Here is a 25261-nt window from a genome sequence, read left to right on the forward strand (position 1 = left end):
TTCCGCCTTGCCCCCCAACAGTGCCTTGGTTCAGGTTTGGGGAGGGTCACGATAGGTGCTCACCCCCGTTCTAGCCACAGGAGAGTTCATTCAGTGGGCAGATCATCAGGGAAGCCTCCAGACACTGAGTGCCCCCCTCCCCTCCCCCCTGCATGAAGGTTGCAATCCATTGGAGGTAGGGGTGGGAGTGGGGCCTTCTTCATGTATTAGGTTACTGTGACCTCAGGCAGGGGACTTCCAGGTCCTCAGTCAAGCCCTGTAATTTCAATTTTCACTGGGTCCAGCCAACACCATAGCCAGTCCCGCACATACATGCTCGCATAAAAGCTCAAAGCAATTGCTGCTGTCAAACGTTGGCCTCACCAGCTCCAAGTGCTTCCATAATTATTAATGCTCTAACCATCGCTTCCAACAGACACAAACACACTTTTGACTTGGAAGCAATAAACTTTATAATGGTTCAGAGATTTGCCTACGTTTACAGAATTTTCTTAATACTTCTGTTGTTAACAGGGAAGTGATTAAATGCTTGTCAAAAATCCCTAGAGACAGTGAGTTAGTAAGTTAATTAAACACTTTCCTAGGACTCAGTTTCCTCATTGACCAAAATGGATACCAATGATTGTTAATGACTGAGAAAATATTTAACATTTTTATGAATATTATTTCCCCTCCTCCTTCCTCCCTCTCCTTTCTCCACTCCATCTTCCTTCTTCTTCTTCCTATTATTATTATTGCTATTACTATCATCATTGCATCACACTAACAATTCTTGATCAAATAAATCAAGATCCCTGCATTCACTCATATCACCACTGCCTACATCACCTCCTGAGTATAATAGAGTGGACTATCCATAAATACACTTAAACTCTCCTTTTTTTCCCATTTTGGGCTTTTTCACCTCTTTATTTCCTCTTCCCCTGGCCTGTCTGGTTTCCAGCACTCAGAGCCATCTCTGAACACTGCTGTAGGGACCACAAATGTGAGGATACTATGCACCACTGATTTTGACAATTCCTCCAAAAAGAATTTGAGTTGTTATTAATAAAACTCCTGTTTTTAGAGACATTTGGGAGAGAATCTATGCAAATGTTTGGTAATTTCCTTTGAGGAGTATCATATACCTATGTGAAAACATTAAGTCTTTGAGGTGTTTTATTTTTTCCTTTGGATTAAAAACTCCTGCTTCCTTGACTCTTCACAAGTAAACTTGAACCATCCCACTCTGAACCAGGTTAAGAGTGACACACCCAGTTGGGTGGTCTAGGGCTAGATACAGTCTCCTCCAGAGGCTGGCCAGAGTGCAGTAACTCCTCATGAATCCACCAGCCTACCCAGATTCATATTTCTGATTCATGGTCAGCTTGTCAGTGACTATGAGCCCTAGATTCTATATTTGTGGAGTTTATCGCTTTTTCTTCTGTGATGTGTGACCCTGCATTCAGAAGACTTCATTCTGCTTGTTTCTGACCATTTCTCTAAGTTGTCAAGAGTGTTTTGTGGGTTTTTTTGTTTTTTTTTGTTTTTTTTTGCGGTACGCGGGCCTCTCACTGTTGTGGCCCCTCCCGTTGCAGAGCACAGGCTCCGGACGTGCAGGCTCAGCGGCCATGGCTCACCGGCCCAGCCGCTCCGCGGCATGTGGGATCTTCCCGGACCGGGGCATGAACCCGTGTCCCCTGCATCAGCAGGCAGACTCCCAACCACTGCACCACCAGGGAAGCCCAAGAGTGTTTTTGAATTATACTCCTGTATTCTAGAGTTCCAGTTAGCTTCCTCTCTTTGGTTCAAAGCACAGGTACAATGAGTATTCCCCATGTAAAAATATTTTGATGTCTCTTTTTAATGAAAACCAAATATATTTTCAATTATTTTGGTTACAGTGTTGTAAAAAGATTAAAAAACAGGATAGAAAGATCTTATATATTATATATATATATATGGTATCTATCTGTATCTGTAAATAAATGGATAGATATGAATGTATACTTGTGCATGTGGAATTTATTCTTCTGGCTTAAGAAGGCAACTCGATGAAGTGACATACTTCTGCTAAACAGCACACCTCAAGGTTTGTTATGCGGCTTCTGAATTATCCCACCTATTTGAGGAACTGAGATTACATTATGCGTATTATTGAACCAGACAAATAAGGTGTGGATGTTGAATTGAACAAACTCCTGCTTATATTCCTGGCTTGATATTTTATTTAGGAAAGCAATTCTCATCACACGCCCAAAAAGAAAAATAAAAGTGAGGGAAATTAAGATCCTAAAATATTCATTTTATTTTTCAGGAAAAGAAAGCACATCACCTTCAAGGAACATGAATCCTTCTCTCTCCCTAACTTCTCACTCCACTCCCACTAGAGCTCAGCTTTGGCCGTACTGAGTTCTTTTTCCCCTTGGTTTCTTTGTGTGCGTGTGTGTGCGCACTTGTGTGTGTGCGTGTAGGGAGAAACAGCCATGTGCCTGAAGTGGCAACAACAGTCAGCGGAGCCAGAGCCTTAATCACTGTTTACTGATTGAGTCCATTTTACTAGCAGGCAGTGCTTTTCCTGAGAGCTGTTTTCCTGGCGGGGTGCAAGACTGCTTTCGGGGGAAAAGGGCGTGTCTGCGTGCTGCCTCGCTCACCATCCCTGGCACAGTCCCGCCACCACTGGCAGGGCCTTGCACCAAGGCAATGGGCCGACATGTCAGCCTCTGCCTCTGACGGTGCTCATCTGGTGGCGGTGTTAATGAGAGCTGGAGAAAAGCAGAAGGGAGGGCACAAAGGACCCAACAGGGCATCAAAACAATACCTATGGCAGCCAGCACCAACACATTTCACACTGCGTCTCCACTCATGGGCTGAAAAGAATTGAAAATGACAGATCGAGGATTTTACCTTCCCCTCTGAAAGGCTTTTTTGTTTGGTTTGTTTACACTGCTCTGAGGTTGCCTGGCTGTTATTGTTGTTGCTGTCTTTCCGTTCCGCGTTTTCGTACAATTGTGGATGTGTTACACTTAAAATAATGGATGAGACATGAAAAAGAAAGAAGGTCCCTTAGAAATTGCTGGTATTTCTTGAATAGGTTTTCATCACCTTCAATATTCCCCCTCCTTGTTCCCCTGTTTGTTGCGATCAAGCCCTGAACTTCTCCATCGATGGGCAAATCCGGACAATTGCGTAGGTGGGTGGGATGACCTGTGAAATTAGGGCTGTAGGTAAAAAGAGAATTGGGTGGTGGAGGCTTTGAAAACACTCTGACGGTATTTATGTTGGTGTGTGGACATCAACGGTATCCCTGGGCTCTTTTAGGAAACTACTCCCAGTATCAGTCAAATGGCTGCAATTCATCCCCATTCACACGTGTCATCTTTGAATCTGTTCAGGATGAGGGGACCAATCAGTGATCAGATGTTGGGGTCTACATTGGTCTTAGGCCTAGGAAAATTCAAGGGCATGCATTGAAGCCAGGGATGGGACCCAGGGCTTTATCTAAAGAGGGGCATGCCAGCCTCATGAAGTTCATGGTTACAAATAATTCCCCCAAATGAAAATCTTCTGTCCCTCTCGGGCTCTTTGCTCCTCTGCTGTCGAGTCCAGATGCTTTGGGGGTGGTTTCCAGCCCTGTGCTGCCTGTATTTATTTACTTGAAGGACCTATTTATTCATCCCAAATAAAATGTTCAGCAGGAGGTTGCAAAGCCATCAGTGGGGATCAATGGTGGTGACTGAGTGCCTTGAAACTTCCTAACCTGGCATCTTCATTTTTCCTCCTGTCCAGGCGGCCTTTTCCCACAAGCACTGGACCCACTGTCACACCCAGTCCCCACTCACTGTCTTCTTTCTCCCCAGGTGTAGTAGGCCCATTTCCCCTTTCTAATAAACAGTTGCCTTGGCCACATGAGAATTATCTCTGTAATCTCTCTGTCTCCTGTTAACTCACAGGACTCAAGGATACTTGGGAATGACGTGAATGTCTATGGAGCATCTTGAAAACATTTGATATAAACTGCACTTGCTCTCTTTAAAGCACTTCATGCATTCTTACAGCATCAGCTTAAGAAAGCATGCCACTTTTAATTCATTAGTGTTTATCACAACCTATGCTAGTGATGTATTCCTTTCCAACCTCAATAAAAAGCCCTCTGATTTCTATCTTACCATCATTATTCATATTAATAATGATATAAATAAAATATTCCTAATGCCTTTATAAATAGCCATCAAGTGATGTTATTTCTAAGGATTATGTTTTGGAGAATCAGAGACACGTCTGACAAAGTAAGGTCTCTACAGTCTTGCTTCAGCCAGACTAATGACTACTTTTGCCTGTGTAAAAAGGACTCCGTTTCATGTGTTAATATCATGAGCAGTTGAACATCCACCAAATGTATATGGTTAGCGTCTTTAGAGGTGCAGAGGCAGACACCAGAAGCCCGTTTCTGCTCTCCGTGATTGTGTAGGTAAGTGATCCCAACACCACATAGAGGGCTCTGACTCACCAGAGACATTGTTACAGATGTTAACTACTTTGCTTGAAAAATCAAAGAAATAGCTGACCTAAAACAAACTAGAAACATCCCTCAAAAGTAGACTTATTTCTCTAAATGAAGTAGAGCAGTGGCATGAACCACTCTGGATTTTTGTAGGAGTAAATGATCACAAGGATGCCCTCATCTTCACAAATATCCACAAAATTATCTCGTTTAAAGTTTTTATTTTCTCCTTTTCTACCCAAGGTAGATAATAAATATATGATGTGGAGGGGAGAGAGAGAGAAAAGGAAAAAAAGATAAAGTGAGAAAAAGAAAGGAAGAGAGAGATCACCTTTAAGTCTTTTCTTTTCTCTTTCTTTCAAATGACACAATAGAATTTTTTTTTCCTAAAGTTGTATTAGGGATTCACTTAAGCAGAAATGAACTGTAATATGCAAATAGTTCTAATTGGACTGCTAATAGAGCATGTCTCTGTTGTTTTTTTGTAGGGAGTTTTATGCCTATGTAATCAGTGCAGACAGCCGTTAAGTAAATGAAGAGGCAACTAACAATGTCAGAAAAGAGACCGGGCGGTTCCGGCTGACACTACCCTAATCTTCCAGGACCCATTAAATGGCAGTTTCAACGCATTACCTACCATAACATCCTTGAATATCACTGATTTTATTTGCAGTATCAAACATTCCATTTCATGCCCCATTAACAGTGGGAGCCTGAGCTTTTTGACGCAGCTAAACATTTTACTAACTACCTGGACTAAGTAACCAATTAACTTTTGGAGACAATACGGCCAATTAAGCGCGAAAAGGTAAGGCTGTCATCCCCCACGAAAATTGAATTTCCTTTTCCTGATGGCACTTATTGTCGCCACTCAATTGTTAATGGGGATTCAGTCCCTATTAAAGTATGAAGGCAAAGCCGAATGGGAAAGTTCAGAGGACTTAGTTCCTAAAGAATAGGTCACCAAGTGTCCCAATTGGCCACTAATTCAGTTAACTTTTCTTCATGCCAGATTACTTATTTGATGTGACTGGAGCAGGGCTCTCAGATGACATTCTGTGATAGTACATTGCACAATCTGGTAGTTTCCAAGGAACCCACAGGCCCAGGGCTGTAGTTTGGGACGTTATATGGAGGTTTGGGAGGGAAAAAAAAAAAACAAACTGCTTTTTGTTTTTTTGTTATTTATTTATTTTTTTTATAGCAGAAGTGTCGGTGTCAGAAAAGATATTGCCCTGGTTATCACCACCTTGGACTCTTCAGAAATAGAAACAAACCCTTGTATGGAAAGGTGTGCTCCAAATTACCCTCTGTGGTTTAGGAAGTGATTTTCTAAATGGCAGGCAAGGTCGCTGGTGGTGATTCTGCTTGGTGGATTTGACTCTAGTTAACTGGAATGGTGCACAAGTAATGAACCTGGATATCACATTTTGAAAGTGTGAGTCAAATTTTATCCTCCTGGTAAGGAGGCTTTTATCTTTGGAGGTGCAAAAGAAAATTTGTCCTGGAGGGAATCTTCCATAGACCTTGTATGAGTGAAAAACATGAAGCTTCTATTAAAAGTCATAACCCAAATGCGGGACAGAGATTCATGTGCCTGGTTCTGGGTTTTTTGTTTGTTTCTTTTGTTTTTTAGGAACAACTTTGTGAAAATGTAGCTGTTCTAAATGTGAAGAAAAATCAAGGATTTTGAAAAATTGGGAAAGAAGAGAATTCCAGCAATGATTAGTTGAATCTGACTGGGTTATGAAAAATGTAAGGCTTGGATATTTAATGTTGGCAATCATTCCTAGAGCAATACAATTCTGTGACATTTGTTTAAAGCCTTTTCACCTACGTTTAAAATCAGATTTGAGCCTGAAAACTCATAGGCAAAGCAGTGATCTGAATTGTGCTCAGAATTATTAATTTCCCGTATTGTTTCAATGGTAAAGAATTTTGGTTCCCATAGGACAGCTGTTGAATTGCCATGGGGGGAAAATACATGGATTCCATTGTTATATTAATATTCTAGATTCATAATTTTTAAATTTTGTTTCTGCAGTGATAGGAAGCAGGAGCAAAAAGGATTAATGTTATATCCTTTCAAGTTTAAGTGCCTTTTGAAGAACTTGATAAGAATTGTTGCTTCCGAAGAAGATTTAAATAAGAAATGGTTCTTCTATATTAGTATGGATCAATTAATAACATTGATCAAAATCTCCTTTTGAAAATTTTCTTGGATTTTAATGATCTTTTCTCAAGAGATACCATTTTCTTTACAGAAGTGATTGCTGTGGGCTATTTACTTTAGCCATTTTCCCATGACAGTGGATGATTTTTAAATGATTACAATAGTTTGAACTTCCTGTTATTTAAGATAGAGGAGTAAAACCAGATCTCAAATGCTTCCCACTCCCACCCTCCAACGTCGCCACAGGAGAATAATGAAAACAAACAAGCAATGACAAAATTCCATCAGCAGCACTCACACTGTGGAAAGGGCTGGTGGCCAGAAGCACCCAAAAATCCACATCAGTAAGTGAAGGGGGCAGGAGACATTTTAAGAAGCACCAAAGCTTCCCAGGCTGCTCAACATCCTCTGGTGCCAGGATGCCCTATGGAGCTTCATACAGAGATGCATTGTAGCAGACTCTGGGGCTGTTCCTTCCAGCCCTCTTCACGGTTAAGGGAGAAGCCGAATTTCATCTCTTGGATTTATGAGGAGTGAAAACTTCAGAGGAAAGTGAATAATCCATGTTTTCTCTGATGCAAATGTTTCTTCAGGACCCCATACTGTGTCTCTCCTACTAGAGGAAGATACAACATTGAGACACCAACCTTGATATTGGACCTTTAACAAGCAGAGAGGGCAGATACCAGGTGCAGCAACCAAGGTTTCGTAGAGATTCCATCTCCAATTCTCAGGCTACAGAAAATCCAGCCCTCAAACTATATATCTCAGGGGAGGATATGTGGAGTGTTTAGGGTAGGGGCTGTGGGTGGAGGGAGTGGGAAGGAGGAGACTGCATAATTATATGGAAAAGTAAAAACAAAAAGATAAACAAAACTAGGATTCTGGAACTTACTTTCTATATACCAGATAAATAAATAAATATATACACACATATATACATATATATATAAATACGATTTAAAAGTTTCTAAATTAGGATTCATCAATCATTAAATAAACCATTTAGAAGAAAGCATGGGTAAATTTGGTTTTCATCTTGGAGTGGGTAAATCTTTCTAATAAACAAAACAATATTATGAGATAAGGTAGATATACTTGACTAAAAGTATTCTGGATAACAACAGCAAAAACAAATACCACAATTTTTAAAAGGCTATATATATCAAAGCCAATCTAGGAAATAATGTGTTTCATCATTGGACAAAGGTCTATTTTTTCATTAATAAAAGCTCAAACAAATCGATTAAAAAATAGAAACCTGGCAATTTACAGAGAAATATATACAAAGAACCAAAAATATATACTTAGTCTCTCAGTTTTACTTACAGTTTTAAAAATTGCAAATCAAAATGAGAACAGGCTACCATTTTTCATCTCTTTGATGAAATAAATGCCAAGGTTGGTTTCTCCACAGAACTAGAGAGTTTGGAGGCAAACTACCACCTCCTCCAAACTTTCTGGAGAAAAATTTACTGATGCATCTCTAAATTCAAAATAAATACTTTTCTAGTTACGCACACACACACATACATGCATGTAAATATATACATACATATAATCTTCAATATGCAATTTATATGTGTTATACATATGTAAACTTTTTGTTTTTGAAAAGATTAAAAAATAATTTTTAAAAATTTTTTTAAAATAATTTTGACAACAGTAAAGTATCTGTCAATAGAAAAGTGTCAAATTATGGGTAGAGAGAGGCCCTAGATATAGTAAGTTAAAAAAAGCCAATGCACCATGATTTATGTAATATAATTTCTTCTACTTATATGATATTTTTCATTAGGTATACATATAAACATATGCATATATATTTCATATATATTTGTTTTATACTATTATGTATAAATATAAACCCATATATTTTGGAACCTAGTACGAGCATGAATGTTTATATTTTCTGAAAGAAATCACAAGAAATTACATACAGTAGTGGCATTTGGGTTTTGGTGGTGTTTGTTGAGAGAGAGGCTTTTACTTCTTTGTTTGTTTTGAGTTTTTAAATTATGCACAAGTTCTTTTATGTTGTAAATTACTATCAACATTGTTAATGAGAGTAATAACCTTATGGGGACATTTGGCTTATTTGACTGTTTTTTTCTTTATATTTCTTACTAGAAACTATCAAGGCTGCTTTTTAAAAAAAAAAATAGCTTTTTTTTTTTTTCTTGCTACCTATGTGTTTATACATCAGGGAAAATTTAGAAAACACAGCCTTTTCCTACCATCAAAACCCAATATAATTTGTCCCTCTGCATGTTCCTGGAAGGCCTATAGTGCCCAACACTGCAATGAAACACAAACACAGCTCTTCCCTCAAGAAACTTATGTTTTAATAAGGGCTATATATTCTAGTAGATGGCACATGTGATAGATAACAGGCTGCAATTCATAATCCATTAATGGTACTTGCAAGGTTGCAATGACAAGATATAAATGAGATGCCTAATCATGTTTGGACTTGGATTAATATTTAGCTTTTTGAAATAATAGTTTTCCAATAAATAAAGTAATGTAGTTCTCATTTACAAAATTTTGAAAGCACACAAGTCAAAAAATGTTCAGTTTTAAACAGTTTTATATCTTGCTTTGGCTGTGAATCTTTAAAAAAAGGAACGTAGGTAAAGGGCTGAGTGATCAGTAAAGGCTCAGTACTAATACGACAACTACAATTAATTTCATTTTTAACACATTATATCATGAACATTTCCTCATAGAAGTAAATCATCCTTGAAAGCATACTACACATGATTCAGTAATAGAATATAACTTATTTGAACAGCTCCTGGTTTCTAGACAGTCGTTTTGAACGTTATCTTTTTACATGCATGAGACTTTTTTTAGCTGTGGCTTACAACAAAATAGTTAAAGAAATCTTACATAGTGCCTCCTTAACGTGGCTGTTCTGCTTCTAAGAAGGGAACTCAAGAGATGGAGGTGGCTAATGGTAAAACTGAGAGAGTCTGCACTGGCCCCAAGGTCTGGTTCATATGCTTCCCCTTGACTTTCCAAACAAGCCTACCCCACTTGTGGCTCTCAGATTCTCTTATGCATACTTTGCAGGTGGGAAAACATGCATTATAAAAATAACGTGAGGGCTTCCCTGGTAGCGCAGTGGTTGAGGGTCCGCCTGCCGATGCAGGGGACACGGGTTCGTGCCCTGGTCCGGGAAGATCCCACATGCCGCAGAACGGCTGGGCCCGTGAGCCATGGCCGCTGAGCCTGCGTGACCGGAGCCTGTGCTCCGCAACGGGAGAGGCCACAACCGTGAGAGGCCCGCGTACCACAAAAAAATAATAAATAAAAAAAAAAAAACAGTGTGAGAAAGTGCTGTTAAACGTGAATGCTTTAAAATCATGGTTTTCTTTTTTTTATTGAGGAAGTTTGGACTGGCAGCAGTATGCAATTAAGAGATAAGAGATGCACCTGATAAAATAGGTAACTAATTAAGAACCTGCTGTATAAGAAAAACATAAATAAAATAAAATTCAAAAAAAAAAAAAAAGAGAGATGAGTCTGAAAGGCCTTTCCAGAAACGACTATCACCATATAGGTGTAAAGTGGTGCAGGCTTGATGTGATATGAACACAGTGGGCATGAAAAGGCAGATGGATGTGAAGGAACATCGTGTGGGACTCAAGTGACTGGCTGGGGCATGAAGGCAAACTTCAAAAAGGACACTTGGATTTCAGGTCTGGGTAAGTTTATAGTGCAATCATAACAGGTATGGATCAATGGGAAAGGAGAGATGGGTTAACAAAGCATGTGACGGCAAACACGACGTTAACTGTTCAGAGAAGTTGATGAGTTACAATCTAATGTAAGAGGTCTTGAGCCTCCAAGATTTTTAAGTCCCAAAGTTGAAGAAATATTACAATTTGTGACAGAAGACTCTAGAGGGTCTTAGTGCCAACCAGCATGCTTCTAGTCTCTATCAGGAGTAAAATGACTAGGTTTAGAGCACATCCAAAACTGTGGAAATGGATAGAAGAGTTGACATAAACGAAGCCATGGGAATGCTGAGAACTGGACAAGCCCTAGCCTTTCCAGGGAAGAGCAGAATACAGGGTGACTCAAAGTTCTGAGTGTGGGGATAGGGTTATAGGACCACAGACAAAATGGGGGAATTAGAAGGAGAGAGAGACATTCTCTGCTAAGGGACTGAATTCATTCAAAGTCACTTAGGTTGTAATAATGTGGTTCATTTAAGACCTGGGAGTTGCTGAAATAATATGGTTAAAGTCATGAAACATTAAGATTGTACTTGCCATAACAGAACCCGTTTGGGCTATTATTAATCTAATCTCGTAAGTGCACATAATACCCAAGCAAGCAAACCAAAGCTTTGAATTTGGTTTACACTAATAGTAAGACTATCTTGTGGGCTTTTCACTGGGATTCTCTATACCATTAAGCAATTACTAGTGGCTAGAACACTAGCCCACATGTCACTATTTCTGGTTAGGGGATTTTCTTGCCTGCCTGCCTAAATCTTCCAATTAAATGCAATGGTACTACATTCATTTCAGTCCTTCATTTACAATGCACAGTGGAAAGTATTGTTATTTTAAGTAAATAGTTTTAGGAGCTATTGAACCACACACAGAGCATTGCTGAGTTTCAACATTCCACCAGTAAGAGGATATCATTGTGTAACGGGTAAAAGGTAAGACCTGAAGACAAACAGTAAAAGGTAAGACCTGAAGAAAAAGAGAAGTCTTTTTTATTTATATAATAGTGACATTTTTATCAGCAAAGCTACCCCACCAATGACACCTTCCAACTATTTCTTTGTGTTCATCTCTGTTAATTTCAGCAACAGCATTATATATAAATTTGTTCTATTGAAAGTTTTATTTAAATTTAAAGCCCACCACTGGACAAAGGAGTATAGTTACAGTTCATTCTACAGGGTTCATCATAAATAAATTTAAAAGTTCTAAACAAAGTCATGAGGGTGGTGATGATGATGATAATTTATAATTATGTTTTTGTGGAGATGAAAAAAAAAAATAACTGGATTTTTTTCAAAACCAGATTCATGCCTGAAAACAAATGTACTTATTGGTAGAGTCAATATGTGAATCATTTTTGATTATTTACAGTGAGGACCTTTTCTTCCATAACATTATAATGATATATAAGATCAATATATAACTTTTCCTCACATCTCAGAAAACCAGTCCTGAGAGATCATCTCTGAAACACAGGGTAATAATTAAGCATGCAGGCTATTACAGTCATAACATCTGAATTCATGGCATGATTCTAGTACCAACTAGCTTTGTAACCCTGAGAAATGTACTTATCTTGCCAATGCCCCAGATTTATCTGTAGAAAGAGAATGGTAAGAGTACTTACCACACAGTTATTGTGAGAATTAAATGAGATCCTAAATTAAAGAGCTTACCATATTAGTCTAATCATTTATAAGCAAGTGCATTTTTTGAACCCTAGGGACTCTAATAATGGTATAAGATAATGAATATATAAATATTCAAGAGGAGTTAGATAAAATCATAGATAATGGTAGCTCCTCATTGTTTTACAAAAATGGAGTCAAAGATGTATTTCTAGATTTTAGTGATATACTCATGGAAGTTACTGGAATGACCAAGAAAATGCCTCTTGGTGCTACAACCTGAGATGAACAGTGTACTTGAAGACCCATTGACATCATCTGGAAGGACCTGTCTTAGATACTTGTAGAAATATTTATTCATCAAAATTGCATTTGATGAGTATGTAATTTGTTTATATATGCAAAATATCCTTTGTGCCCTCACCTCTGTACTAAGAATGCTAAGTGTCTCCAAAACTCTCTTCTTATCGTAAATGGACAAAAACATTTTCTCTGTTTTTTAACTTGACAATTTAATAATATTAAGAGTGTGGGTAAAATTTCTGGTATTTTCAAATTTTGACAATGTAAGTGATACCCTGCTTGTTAAAAATTAAATACATTCCAAATTTTTTATTGTTATTCATCTGACTCCTCTAGAATTCTGTGTTAGGCTACCACTTTCTCTTTTAGATTACCTCTAAGTGTCACTGTTTTAGCTGTTAAGAAAAATGGATGGAGGCAAGGGGAGAGAGAGAGGAATTCAGCCAAAAATATTTCTTGAGTTTTCAGACAGTTTTTCTTACAGTTAACTATTGTATTCAGACACACCAAATCAATACAATTAACCACCGTGAACTCATAATTTTGCTCTTCCTTCTTTTTAGTATCCAACAGTTTAAATTTTCAGAGACGTTTTCTCTGCTCTACAACTTTTTTTTTTTTTTTTGGTTTAATCTTTGACTTAAAGTCTTAGTCTTGCTTTTCAAAGTCAAGAGTGATGTTCAGTGATAAAAGTTTTGGGAGTTTAATGAGATAAGAGTAACATTATTTCCCATTATGAAATTTTATAACTGTTTCTTCCTACTTCTTTCCCAGACTAAAAGCCTTATTCTTTCCCTTAGAGCCTGGCCAGAATGGGAAACTGCCAGGCCCAAACCCCCGCATACAGAAGCATTAGGCATTAACCCCATGGCTTCCTAATAGATCCACAAAGTGCTTTTTCCTGGAAATCATCCGATGAGTAGTTCAGTGCTATTGTATATCTTGTTAGAGCAGCAGAAGTGCCACAAAATGAACTAAAATCTCCCTGCAGAGTTGCTGCATCATATGCTGAGAACATCCTGAACTTTCCACCCATTCGTGTTATGATCCTAGGTAGCCGTGATTAAGTCTGTACAAGGGTTAAATGAGAAATATGGGTCTGCTGTGAAGTGTCTTTAGGGAGTGACAAAGCTCTGGGCATAACAGTGTGGGAGAAGAGGAATTCCCCCTCAGCCCTTTCCAGTTGTATCACAGACAGAAGGAATAATGCAAAAGGTCTCAGATACTGACCTTTCTGCAGCCTCACAGCCTTGGGGAGGGCTATTGACCCTCTCCACCTTGGCATTGACTCCTATGTAAAATGAGGACCTTTCCATATGATTCAGTTTACTGTGATGGCTAAATACTAAATAAGAAGGAAGACTGCTCAATTGTTGTAACTATACAGTTTCCTATCTGTCTATCTATCTACCTATCTATCTATCTACCATCAATAGCAGCACATTTTTTTCCTGACATAAAATACTTAATTGGTAATCTCTCCACTCTTTTTTTGATGAGGGGGGCAGGTTGTCAGACTTTGGATTTCATCCTAAGACCAATAAAGTTATTGCTTCATACATCTTTCTAAAATTATCATTTTAAAAAACTGCTTTATTGAGATATAAAATGCCCATAATTAAATGCAAATTTTGATACATTTTGATATACATATATATCTGTGAAACCATCACCACAGTCAAGGTAGTAAATATATCCAATCATCCCCAAAAGTTTACTTGTACCCCCATCCTCAAGCAACCACTGATTTGTTTTCTGTCATTATAGGTTAATTTACATTTTCTAAGGAATTATATCAATAAAATCGTTCAATATGTGTCCCCTTTTCTCTGGATTAGTTAACTCAGAACACTTACTTTGAGGTTGTTGCATGTGTCAATAGTTCATTCCTTTTTATTGCTGAGTACTAATACATTATTATTATTATTTTTTTTTTTTGCGGTATACGGGCCTCTCACTGTTGTGGCCTCTACCGTTGCGGAGCACAGGCTCCGGACGCGCAGGCTCAGCGGCCATGGCTCACGGGCCCAGCCGCTCCGCGGCATGTGGGATCTTCCCGGACCGGGGCAAGAACCCGTGTCCCCTGCATCGGCAGGCGGACTCTCAACCACTGCGCCACCAGGGAAGCCCTAATACATTTTATGGACACACTAAAATTTATTTATGTAATCCCATATCTATAGGCATTTGGGTTGTTTCCACATTTGGCCTAATACAAATAAAGATGTTATGAGCATTTGTAAAGAGGCCTTTTTATGGACTTTTACCTTTATTTCTCTTGGGTAAACACCTAGGAATGTAATGGCTAGATCACATGGTAGATGAATATTCAACTTTTGAAGAAAACGTAACTGGTTTCCAAAGTGGTTGTACCATTTTATACTTCCAGCAGGAATATATAAGAGCTCCAGTTCCTCCATATCCCCACAGACACTTCATATGATCAACTGCTTTTGCCCCCTGATTTTAGGCATTTGATTTGGTATGTTGTGGTATTTCATTGTTTTAATTTTATATTCCTAATGACTAATGATGTCAAATACTTAATATGCTCATTTGCCATCTATATATTTTCTTTGAAGTGTTGGTTCACCTCTTTTGCTCATTTTTTAACCAGTTTTTTATATTTCGAACCTTGAAAATTGTTTTTATATTTTAGAAATAAGTCTTTTACTAGTCTGTGGCTCTTCTTTTTAATTTCTTAAAAGTGTATTTGTAAGAAAAGAAGTTTTGAATTTTGATGAAGTTAAATTATCTTTTTTGTCTTCTTTATGGACCATGCTTTTTTTGTCATTCCTAAGAAATAATTTCTAATCCAAGGTCACAAACGTTTTCTCTCTCTTCTCTTCTCAGGCCTCCTGAAGTCTCTGAACCAACTATGATAGCCATTAGTTGCTGAAGGGCTTCTGATACAAGAAACTACCCCTCTTGGCTTCATGCTATGCACCATTAAAATAATTGCTGGCTTCACACTGGGCTCTCCTGGAGATGGAAGCCCTCACAGACTCTGAGCCTATGACCCTCCATATTCAGTTGCCCATTATGACTTGGATCATGGTAAGTGTACCCCACAAGCTTGTCATGGCTATCAAGGCCCCCTCAAGATAGGATGGAACAACTTGTGTGTCCTCTGGCATATTCCACCTGTAGGAGCAGGTGGCTTCCACTGTCCTCAGTCCCTTGCCAGATGCCATGGTGCTGGAGGAGCTCACCCCTCCACCAGACTCCTTGGCTACCAGAGAAACCCCTTGGGATTAATGGAGCTAACAGCAGTTGGAGTTCTTAGACTATGCAATTGGCACTATTAGCCATTGCTTGTGATGGAGGACAGTGAAATGTTGCTGTTTTCCCTTACTTAGCCCAGATATCCCTGATAAAGAGTGGGACCCAGAGGTCAACACACTTGATCAGGTTCAGGCCGTCATTTTCATACTTGATGCCCTGGCCAAAAAATGACCCCATCTTCACATCTCTTATAAACTCTTGGGCCATTACCTAAAAATTGTCCCTTTCAAGGGAAAGGACTCTGTGAATCTTGCCTCACAGATTCCCAAAATATAAAGCAAATCCACACATGTCTCTATGTATTCTAAGGTCACAATACAAGGCCTTGTCAGGACACTTCTTATTCCCTTCAGGGTTATTGACATTACTGGTCGTAACCAAGACCCACATTTCACTTTTCAAAATACACAATGCTAGGCTCTTGGAAAAAGCATTCAAAACTTGTATATCCCTAATAGGTCCCAAATAACTGGTTTAACAGAGAGACTCCTCAAAAACTCCTTTTAAAATTCCAGCACATACTCTGCTGGGACCCATTAGCCATAGATTGTCCCATGGGCCAAGCAGCTACTCATTTGATATAGGACCCATTTCCAAATAAACTTCCAACAAAAAACTAAAACAAAGCCCCCATCAAGTGCTTCTAAATACCATTCTGGTATGACTGCTGGTCTTCTTACTCCTGGTGTGGGTGTTTCATTAGTTTACATCTGGAGCTCCAAACTTTCCAAATAAGCTATTGTTTCAAATAAGCATGGCAAAGGCTGTGACCCATATCAACGCAAGTGACTATCTACTGAAAAATTAATACTGTAGTCCCACATCCCAAATGGAATCTCCCTGGACTAAAAGCTCACCACTGGCGATGACATTGCTTCAGATGACATCATCCCAACCCAAGATCTCACCACTGGGGATGACTCTATCCTCAGCACTTCATCCTGGATGCTAAAACAGCTGTCTCAGAGATACCCATCAGCCACCTCTTCTAAGGCACAAATTGGACACAGGACATTTTTGCTTTTCTTCCTTTGATATTTAGGATTCTGCTATATTTCTGAGCTTGATATCTCCTTAGCCGATAAGCCTGGGTACGCCTTGTTCTCTGCGAAAATGTACACCCTACACTCCCAAGTCTAAAGGAAAGTCTGATAGAGGTTACTACTGTCTGTACTACTCTAAAAATTAATGGAGATTATTGCTTTCCCCAGGAGGTATCTGCCTCATATCAGGCAAGCCCTCAACCTCCTGGGAGAGGTCCACTCACTCCCCAGTGCCCCTTTCCTACTGCTCTCCACCATGACCTCCTGTCCTGCATTTCCAACCGTAACCCCCTCCTTCTCCTTTGTTACATGCAAATTTCACTAATCTTTACATATATTTCACTAATTTATCACTTCATATCCTTCAAGAACATAACTTGCCAGACCTGCCACCTTAACCTAAGTATATTTCTAACACACTTTCCAAATCCACAACAATATTGTTAGAGGCAAAAATTCCAAATCTATTTTCCTGGCTAAGGCCCGATAAATGGAAAGCTTAGTTATGGGATGGCCTATAAGGACTTTTTATTCTTCCACTTGTGTTTTCCCTTTCTATGTTCATAATAAAATGTTTTCTATGCTGTTTAGGGCAATACTTATTGACCTAGTCTCTAAATGTCTCCATTATTATCAACCCAAAGAGCCCTTATCATGATATAAAAATATCAGAGTACCAACAGTGTTCATTATATTTTAAAATTTTCTATATTTCATGATATTTTGACATCATTGTTTCAGGGGGCTTGCTGGCAGGGAAAAGCCTGCCGCTCACAGGCCTTGCTAATTACTATAGGTGGTGAGTCTGCCTTTCATATGCAAACCAACAAATCTTGAGTCCATATATCCCCATTTACCTCCTTTTCTAACGCACATACCAAACAGCTCTTTCTCCTCCCCTAAATCAACCCAGGGCCAGGCACCAGATCACCAGCAACAGCCCCTATGCCCCAAGGCCTGGCAGAATTGTTCAAACTAGTGAATCCTAAGATGTTTGCCCTGTTCTGCCTCACCTTTCCTATAGAAACACAGTAAAAGGTCTGACCCTAGGCTTTTCAGTTGCTCCTTTCTGCCTCCTGACTGACAGTGGGGCTTCCCCCTGTGGCCTTGCATAGCACATTGTGCCCCTCATTTCTAAGAGAACTGTAGCACTAAACTTTTCTTTCAATTTTGTTGATATCTCTGTTATGACTTACTCACCTTTATAGATTTGACCCAGGCATAAATCACTGAAGGACTTCCTTTAAGTGTTTCAGCTTTTCTGCTCTTGATTGTCTTTTGTTCACATTATTTTTTGCAAGTATAATTTCCATGTGTATACAATTTAATATTGATAGGCTCCAACCCCCCCCCGCCACAGCCATACTCTTACTTGCATTATTACAAAAGAGCTCTGTTGTCAACCTTATCTTTTCTCCTTTGTATGTAAATACATAACATTTTCTTTTTCTTTTTTTTTTTTTTTAAACCTCTGGCTGCTTTTAAGACTTTCCTTATATCATTGATTTTGAAAAATTTGATTATTACTAAGTGACTTGATGTACTTTTCTTCATGTTTCTTGTCTATGGGTTTTATTGAATGTTTTGGATTTGTGAGTTTACAGTTTTCATCAAATTTGGAAAATTGCTGGTCATTATTTACTGAAATAATTTTAATTTTATTTCCTCATCTCCTTCAGGGACTCTAATCAGATGTACATTGGGCCACTTGGAGCTGTCATTCAGCTCACTGGCCCTTTTTTTAAATGAAGATTTTAGATTCTTTTTCTGGTATGAACAGGATATTTTCAGTTATTTCCTCGTTGCAAAATTTTCTCCCACCTCACAATGTTTTTGTAATTTCTGTATTACCCTATTCAATTTTTGCTGTTATACTCAGAGACAGAAAGCTCAAGGACACTTTTTTCTTGCCTCTGTGGTGAAAGTCTTAGCAAGCAGACAGAAACTACTCTAGGTCTATCAAATAAAAGCATTTCTTTTTTTAATTTTGAAAATCATTTTTCTCTGTGTGTTTTATTTTGGAGTGTTTCTATTGCATGTATTAAAATTTGCTAATTTTTTCCTCTACAATGTCTAATATGCAGTTAATTTCACTGCTATGGACTGAATGATGTCCAACATTTATAAGTTGAAACCCTAACCCCCAAAGTGATGGTATTAGGAAGTGGGGTCTCTGGGAGGTAATTAGATTTAAATAAGGTCGTGCTGGTGGCACTAATCTCACAATGGAATTAGTGCCCTTATAAAAAGAGACCAGAGTTCTAGTTCCATCGTGTGAGGATACAGCCAGAAGATTGATGTCTGCAAACGAGAAAGAGGGTCCTCACCAGGCACTGAATCTGCTGGCACTTTGATTTCAGTCTTGCCAGCCTCTAGAACTGTGAGAAATAAATATATACTGTATAAGCCACCTAATCTATGGTAATTTGTTATAGCAGCCCAAATTAAGACACCCATCCAATGTGTATTTTATCTCAGACATTGCAGAATTATTCTTTAGAATTGGGTATTTTTTTTAATATATCTATTTTAATACTTATGATTTGAACATATAGGATATGCATAATTGTTTTCATTAAAATCGTTATATTTAATTTATATTATAGTCTATTTAATTATAATTTAAGAATAATTGTTTTAACGTGTATGCCTGAAAATTCTCAAATCCATGTCAGTTCTGGATTGGTTTTAATTGACTGATTTTTCTCATGAAAATGGTTCCTATTTTCCAGCTTGCTTGCATTCCTTGTAATCTTTGATTAAATGCCAGACATTTTACCTTGTTTGGTGCTGGGTAATTTTGTATTCCTGTAAATATTCTTGAGCTCTGTTCTAGGATGCAGTTAAGTTACTTGGAAACAGTTTGACCTTTTTATGTCTTCCTTTTCATATTTGTCAGCCAAGGCCAGAGAATGGTCTAGGGCCGATTATTCCTGACTACTGAGGCAAGACTCTTCTAAGTACTCTATCTAATAATTAATGAATTAGGAAGTTTTCCAGCCTGACAGTATGAAGCAAGAACTATTTCCAACACTGTGTTATGTTGGATACTGTTTCCTCTAATCTTTTCAGGTGGTTCTTTCCCTAGGATTGGGTAGTTTCCTCACACATATGCTGATCAGTATTCTGCTAAATGCTCAATGGGAGCCCTCCACAGATCCCTGGAATTTTTTTTGCTTAGCTCTCTACATTATAGTTCCTATCCTGTGAACTCTCTACACATTAGTCTCTCCAGACCTTCATCACTTTGTCCTCAGCTCAGGAAGTCAGCCATGCTCTGCTTGTCTACCCTCTAGTGTACCACAGCCTGAGAACTCCCTCAATGCAGTAAGCTGAGTTAGTAGAAGGATGCACTGTTTTGTTTCCTATCTCTTAGTCATTATTGTTCTTCTGTCTGACATCCAATATCATGGAAACTATTGTTTTTTTCCCTTTTGTCTGGATTTTTGGGGTGTTTCAGGCTAGAAAGTAAATCTGTTTCCTGTTATTTTCTCTTGGTTAGAAGCAAAAGTCTTCTCTTACCTTCCTGCTAGCATAACTCATACTAATGATCCTCTTTAGATACAACTGCCCCATTATCTCTCTTCTTTTCTCTTGCTTTAATTATACCACCACCTTCTTTTATGGAATTCCATCAAATACTGCAAGTCCCATACATATGAATGAGCTGCATTCCAAGAGCACGTTCATAAGTCCAATTTATTAGTAAGTCCAACAAAATTTAGCCTAGGTACCCAACTAACACAATCAGCTATATAGTACTGTACTGTAATAGGTTTATACTTTTCACACAAATAATACATAAAAAACAAACAAAAAATAAAGAAAACATTTTTAATCCTACAGTACAGTACCTTGAAAGGTAAAGTGGTACAGTACAACAGCTGGCATAGAGGGGCTGGCACCAAGTGAACAGGCAGGAAGAGTTACTGACTGGAGAAGGGAGAGGAGGTGGGAGATGGTAGAGCTGAAGGATTGTCAGCAACAGGAGATGGAGGGAAAGCTGCAATTTCACTCACACCTGACATTGATGGCACAGGTTCTGGTTTCTTGCTGGATTCAACTCTATCTACACTTTTGACAAAACCATCCAGTGATGTCTGGGTAGTAGCTCTTTTTTTCATCATGAATGACACGGTAGCACCGGATCGAGTTCTGAACTGCTGCTGCAACCTTTGTGTACCATTCTATGTTTGGGTCCTGTGCCTCAAAAACTAACAGTGCTTCTTCATATAAAGAAACTCCCCTTGCCATTTCCTGCAACATGAATCTCTTCGGTTCTTCAGTTACTTCTTCCTCTTGTTGCTCTTTGTCCTTTCTCTGGGCCTCTGCTTTTTTCTCATTACTGCTGCTTTTACACTTTCTTCCGGACATCCTGGGCTTGAAATAAAGACACGGTACTACTGTACTCTATACAGTACTGTACAATAAAGCACACAAAATCACAACCACTTGTAGAAGATGAACCCACGTGACAATGTACTCCAGACACGTGAACTAACTTTACATGATTGGACATGCGAGTGCACATTCATATCTTTGAAAGTTTGCAACTTGAAGGTTCATATGTAGGGGACTTCCTGTACAATGTTCTGTCTTTAATTTCCATGTGTTTAAACCAATTTATCTTTTCTTTCCTTGTCATTTGTTTTCTTTACCTTCAAGAGTAAAATTCTTACTTATCTAGGTCTAATTCCCTACTTTTCTTATTACTTACCCAGTTGACAAGTTAATACGATTAAGACAGTCCCTTCTGCATTTATTCTCTGTGTGCATTCACAAAGGAGAGCATATATGTACTTGATATAAAGTTATGTGATCCAGTATAAATATCTGCTGTTTCTACTACATGCATCATACTACCTAAGAGGATGGCTAGCATGCAGGTGCCATCTTTTAGGAATTTAGAGTCATGTGAGGCATGACAACCCTTCATGTTTCTTCATATTTCTGAAACGATGTTAATTTTTTATAATTCCTATAGTACTATATATACAAAATAGTAATTTAATATAGCAAATAAATATAGTATTATAGATGCACGAAGTAGGAAAGTTACTTTTAAAATTAGAAATTGCTAGAATTAAATTATATAATTTAAGGGTACCTAGTAGATTAGTTAAATCATGACATATCCATAAAGTAGAATGGTTTAGAGATTTATAATAATATTAGAGAAAACAATTTTAATGACATGGAAAAGTGCCCACGATATTGTTAAGCAAAAAATGTGGTTAAATTGCTTATATGATATTATTGATACATATTGATATGTCATTGTCATAGAAAATTCTGGAAAAAATGCTAAAAGTTAAAATTTTAATGGTGGTTAATAGATAGTAAATTTATAGGAGATTTTCTTTTCTGTTATCCTTATATGTGTTTTTTCAACTTTAACAAATAAAACAAAAAATATTTTTATTATTACTTCTTTGGTAGAAAAAATAATGACAAAAATTTAACTAAAATTTTTAGTACAGGTGTGTTACAGCATTGAATAATTTTAATTGTCTTGTCTCATCTCTTTAATATCCTCCTCTCTCCCACTATGTAAGTTGTTGCTTTATTACATGCTCCCTTTATTTTTAAGTGTTGGCTATGTACTTATCTTGAATAATGAAAAAGATTATAAACTACTTGAGCACAAGGTCACAGTCTTCCTACTATTCTTGACTTCAACTACTACAGTGCTGGACTTCTCATATGAATAAAATATGTATTTATTGATTATTTGGGGCTGTTTTTCTTATTTTGTCTTTAATTCTCTTTTATATTAGGTACTGTGGATCAAACAAGAAACTGAATTTCTTCAGTATTTTATAACTTTAGAAAGATGGAGAAATTTATAATGATACTTTTTGAATTTAACCACATTTCAGAAAGTTGTGAAAACCTCCCAATTGGGAGTGAATTACTTTTGATTATATGCGATTATTTTTATATATATATATATATATATATATATTTTTTTTTTTTTGCAGTTCACGGGCCTCTCACTGCTGTGGCCTCCCCCGTTGTGGAGCACAGGCTCCAGACGTGCAGGCTCAACGGCCATGGCTCACGGGCCCAGCCGCTCCGCGGCATGTGGGACCTTCCCGGAACAGGGCACAAACCTGCGTCCCCTGCATTGGCAGGCGGACTCTCAACCACTGCGCCACCAGGGAAGACCTATTTATTTTTTCTTCCTTTTTCTCACAAGTCATTGGATTTGTGTTTGAAGTCATTCCAGGGATAAGGCTTTTTTAAAATCTATTGACAAAATTCAATTTCTGCCTGCCATAATCCAGATGAAGAGAGGGATAACACATGAGGAACTTGCTGCTTCATGCAACAATTTCATTCTGCAGCCTAAAAGCGTTACTAACCTCTGCAACACTTAATTGAAATGACTCCAGTGATGGGATTCTATGATGAAGAGTTTCCTAGTAGTTACACGTGATTCAATCTTAAATTCAGTTAAAAGAGAAGGATATTTAAATATACATCAATGAATGAAAAATGAAGACCCTGTTGAATTTAGTCAGTCATTTGCCTCCTTTTTTCTTCTACTGTAGCTTGTTTTTCCTTTGAGACTTTAATTAATTAATTAATCTAGCTATTTATCTATTTTTCTAAATGAACATTCTAAATACTTTTGCTTAGTATACATAAAGTACCAAATGTTGATGAATCTTTGCTATAAGATAATACATTTTCAGTTAAAAAAATACCAAAGTGCATATCCAACCCATTTCATTAAAATAGTATCATTTGGATCAACGCCAAACTGGTCTGATACATATGGTTATTGAGGGGGCATCCATATCACTGATATGGATTTCTCATTTAACTAGCTCTGTCCACTAAAGAATAAACCCATTTACCACATATTTTTATCTAGTTCATCAAGACCCCTAGAACTTAGACTAGATCTAGTGCAACAAAAGTTAGCAAAGTAGTCTTAGCCTTTGAAATCTTACCATAGCACCTGAAGAAAAAATGACTAAAGATGGAACCACAGTCGTATTTTTATATATTTTTGGTAACGTCTCTTTTCTCTTCCCCTGAATTTTTATTTCTGTATCGATAGCTGCAATTGAGGCCCCTATTAATTGCACAATATCTCCTGACTTCTTTCCTTTTCCAGGACTTGTACTGCTTTCCTCCTGATTTGTTTTCCTAAAACACACCTCACACAAACCTCAGTAAATATTTATTGCTTTGGGATAAATTCTGAAGAACTTAACCATCCAGTTAAGGCCTTCTCTCCTCTCCCCCAATCTCTAATTTATATCCAACACTTCTCATTCCAATCAATTTGGTAAACTGTCTCCTTGGCACAAATATTCCTCAAGTGCTTAAAATTAGTTGGAAATCATGCTGGTCCTGGCATTGTATACTTGAAAAATAAATAAATAAATAAAACTCCTTGCTTTCAAGGAACTCAAAAAGATAAGAAGTAAAACAGTGGGTTGTTTCAGCACAGGTGGTAAGTTCTCTGGGTGAGGAATGAATGCAGCACACTGTCAAAGCTCAGAAAAGGGACAAATAAGTGAGATATTGGCAGTGGCAGTACATATAAAACCTGACAAGATTTTGTCATTTTTCTTGATCAATGAAAGATGTATGTTATAACACATACATGAAGATTGGTGTAAACTCTTGGCTATGAAGGAAGACATGACTGTTCAAGCATGTAGAAGACATCATAGCTTATAAGCTCATAAACATGAAACACAGCCTTTTTGTGTTCTCTTCTAATTGTGAGTATTTTGTTGAATCTAGAAGGTAAATTGGGGTCATAGAATTCCTATGGATCCCCCTTCCTGCCCTCAGAAACCCTAAAAAGAGTGGCATAGTACTAAAAAATTAACAAAAGAGAAAAAATGGAGAAAAAGCAACCAGGGGGAAAAAAAGCAGTGGAAAAACTAAAAACAATATTCCATCTTCCTGAATTCAGTAAGGAAAGTGTCTCCTTGTATCTGTCACTCATAGTTTTTACAGTCCTTTCCTCACTATGATTTCAAATGAGCACACAAAATGGGCAAGGCTTTATGACCCATTTTTTTTACATGAAGAAATAGGGTAATCAGACATGGTCAAGGGCACCCAACATGAGTATCCAAACAAGCTTCACACTCAAATTTTCCTGCCAGGGACCCAGTATTTTTCTCTTGCATCCACAGGTATGATTGGAGAGGCTAGATTGGACAGTGTAGCTATAAAGTTCCAAGATTCAGTGGTCATACTTTCATTAACACAAAGTTCAACCCATATTTGAGATGCAAAATAAAAGGCACCTGGGACTTAGAATCCAATTTTTTATAACTGACTAAATGTATATAATTAATGTGGTCTGGATTTGAGACATAAATTCAGTTGCCTGGAAAGAAGTTTGAATATCAAGATTGATGGTCTCAATGGGTTTTAGATCTAGCTCTGCATTTATCTCTATCTGTATATATTTAACAAACATCAATGCAAAGTACAACTATGTTCCATTTTTTTCGGTCTCTAATATGCAGTTGTATTAAGCCAACAGACAGAATCGGAAGCCAATAATAGCCCTTGCTTTCTGGCAACAGTTGTCCCAGACAATGGAGTCAAATAATGGTGCCTGT

This window comes from Monodon monoceros, unplaced genomic scaffold, assembly GCF_005190385.1.
Source record: "Monodon monoceros isolate NGI ecotype Baffin Bay Population unplaced genomic scaffold, NGI_Narwhal_1 Super_Scaffold_21, whole genome shotgun sequence".
Taxonomy (NCBI): Eukaryota; Metazoa; Chordata; class Mammalia; order Artiodactyla; family Monodontidae; genus Monodon; species Monodon monoceros.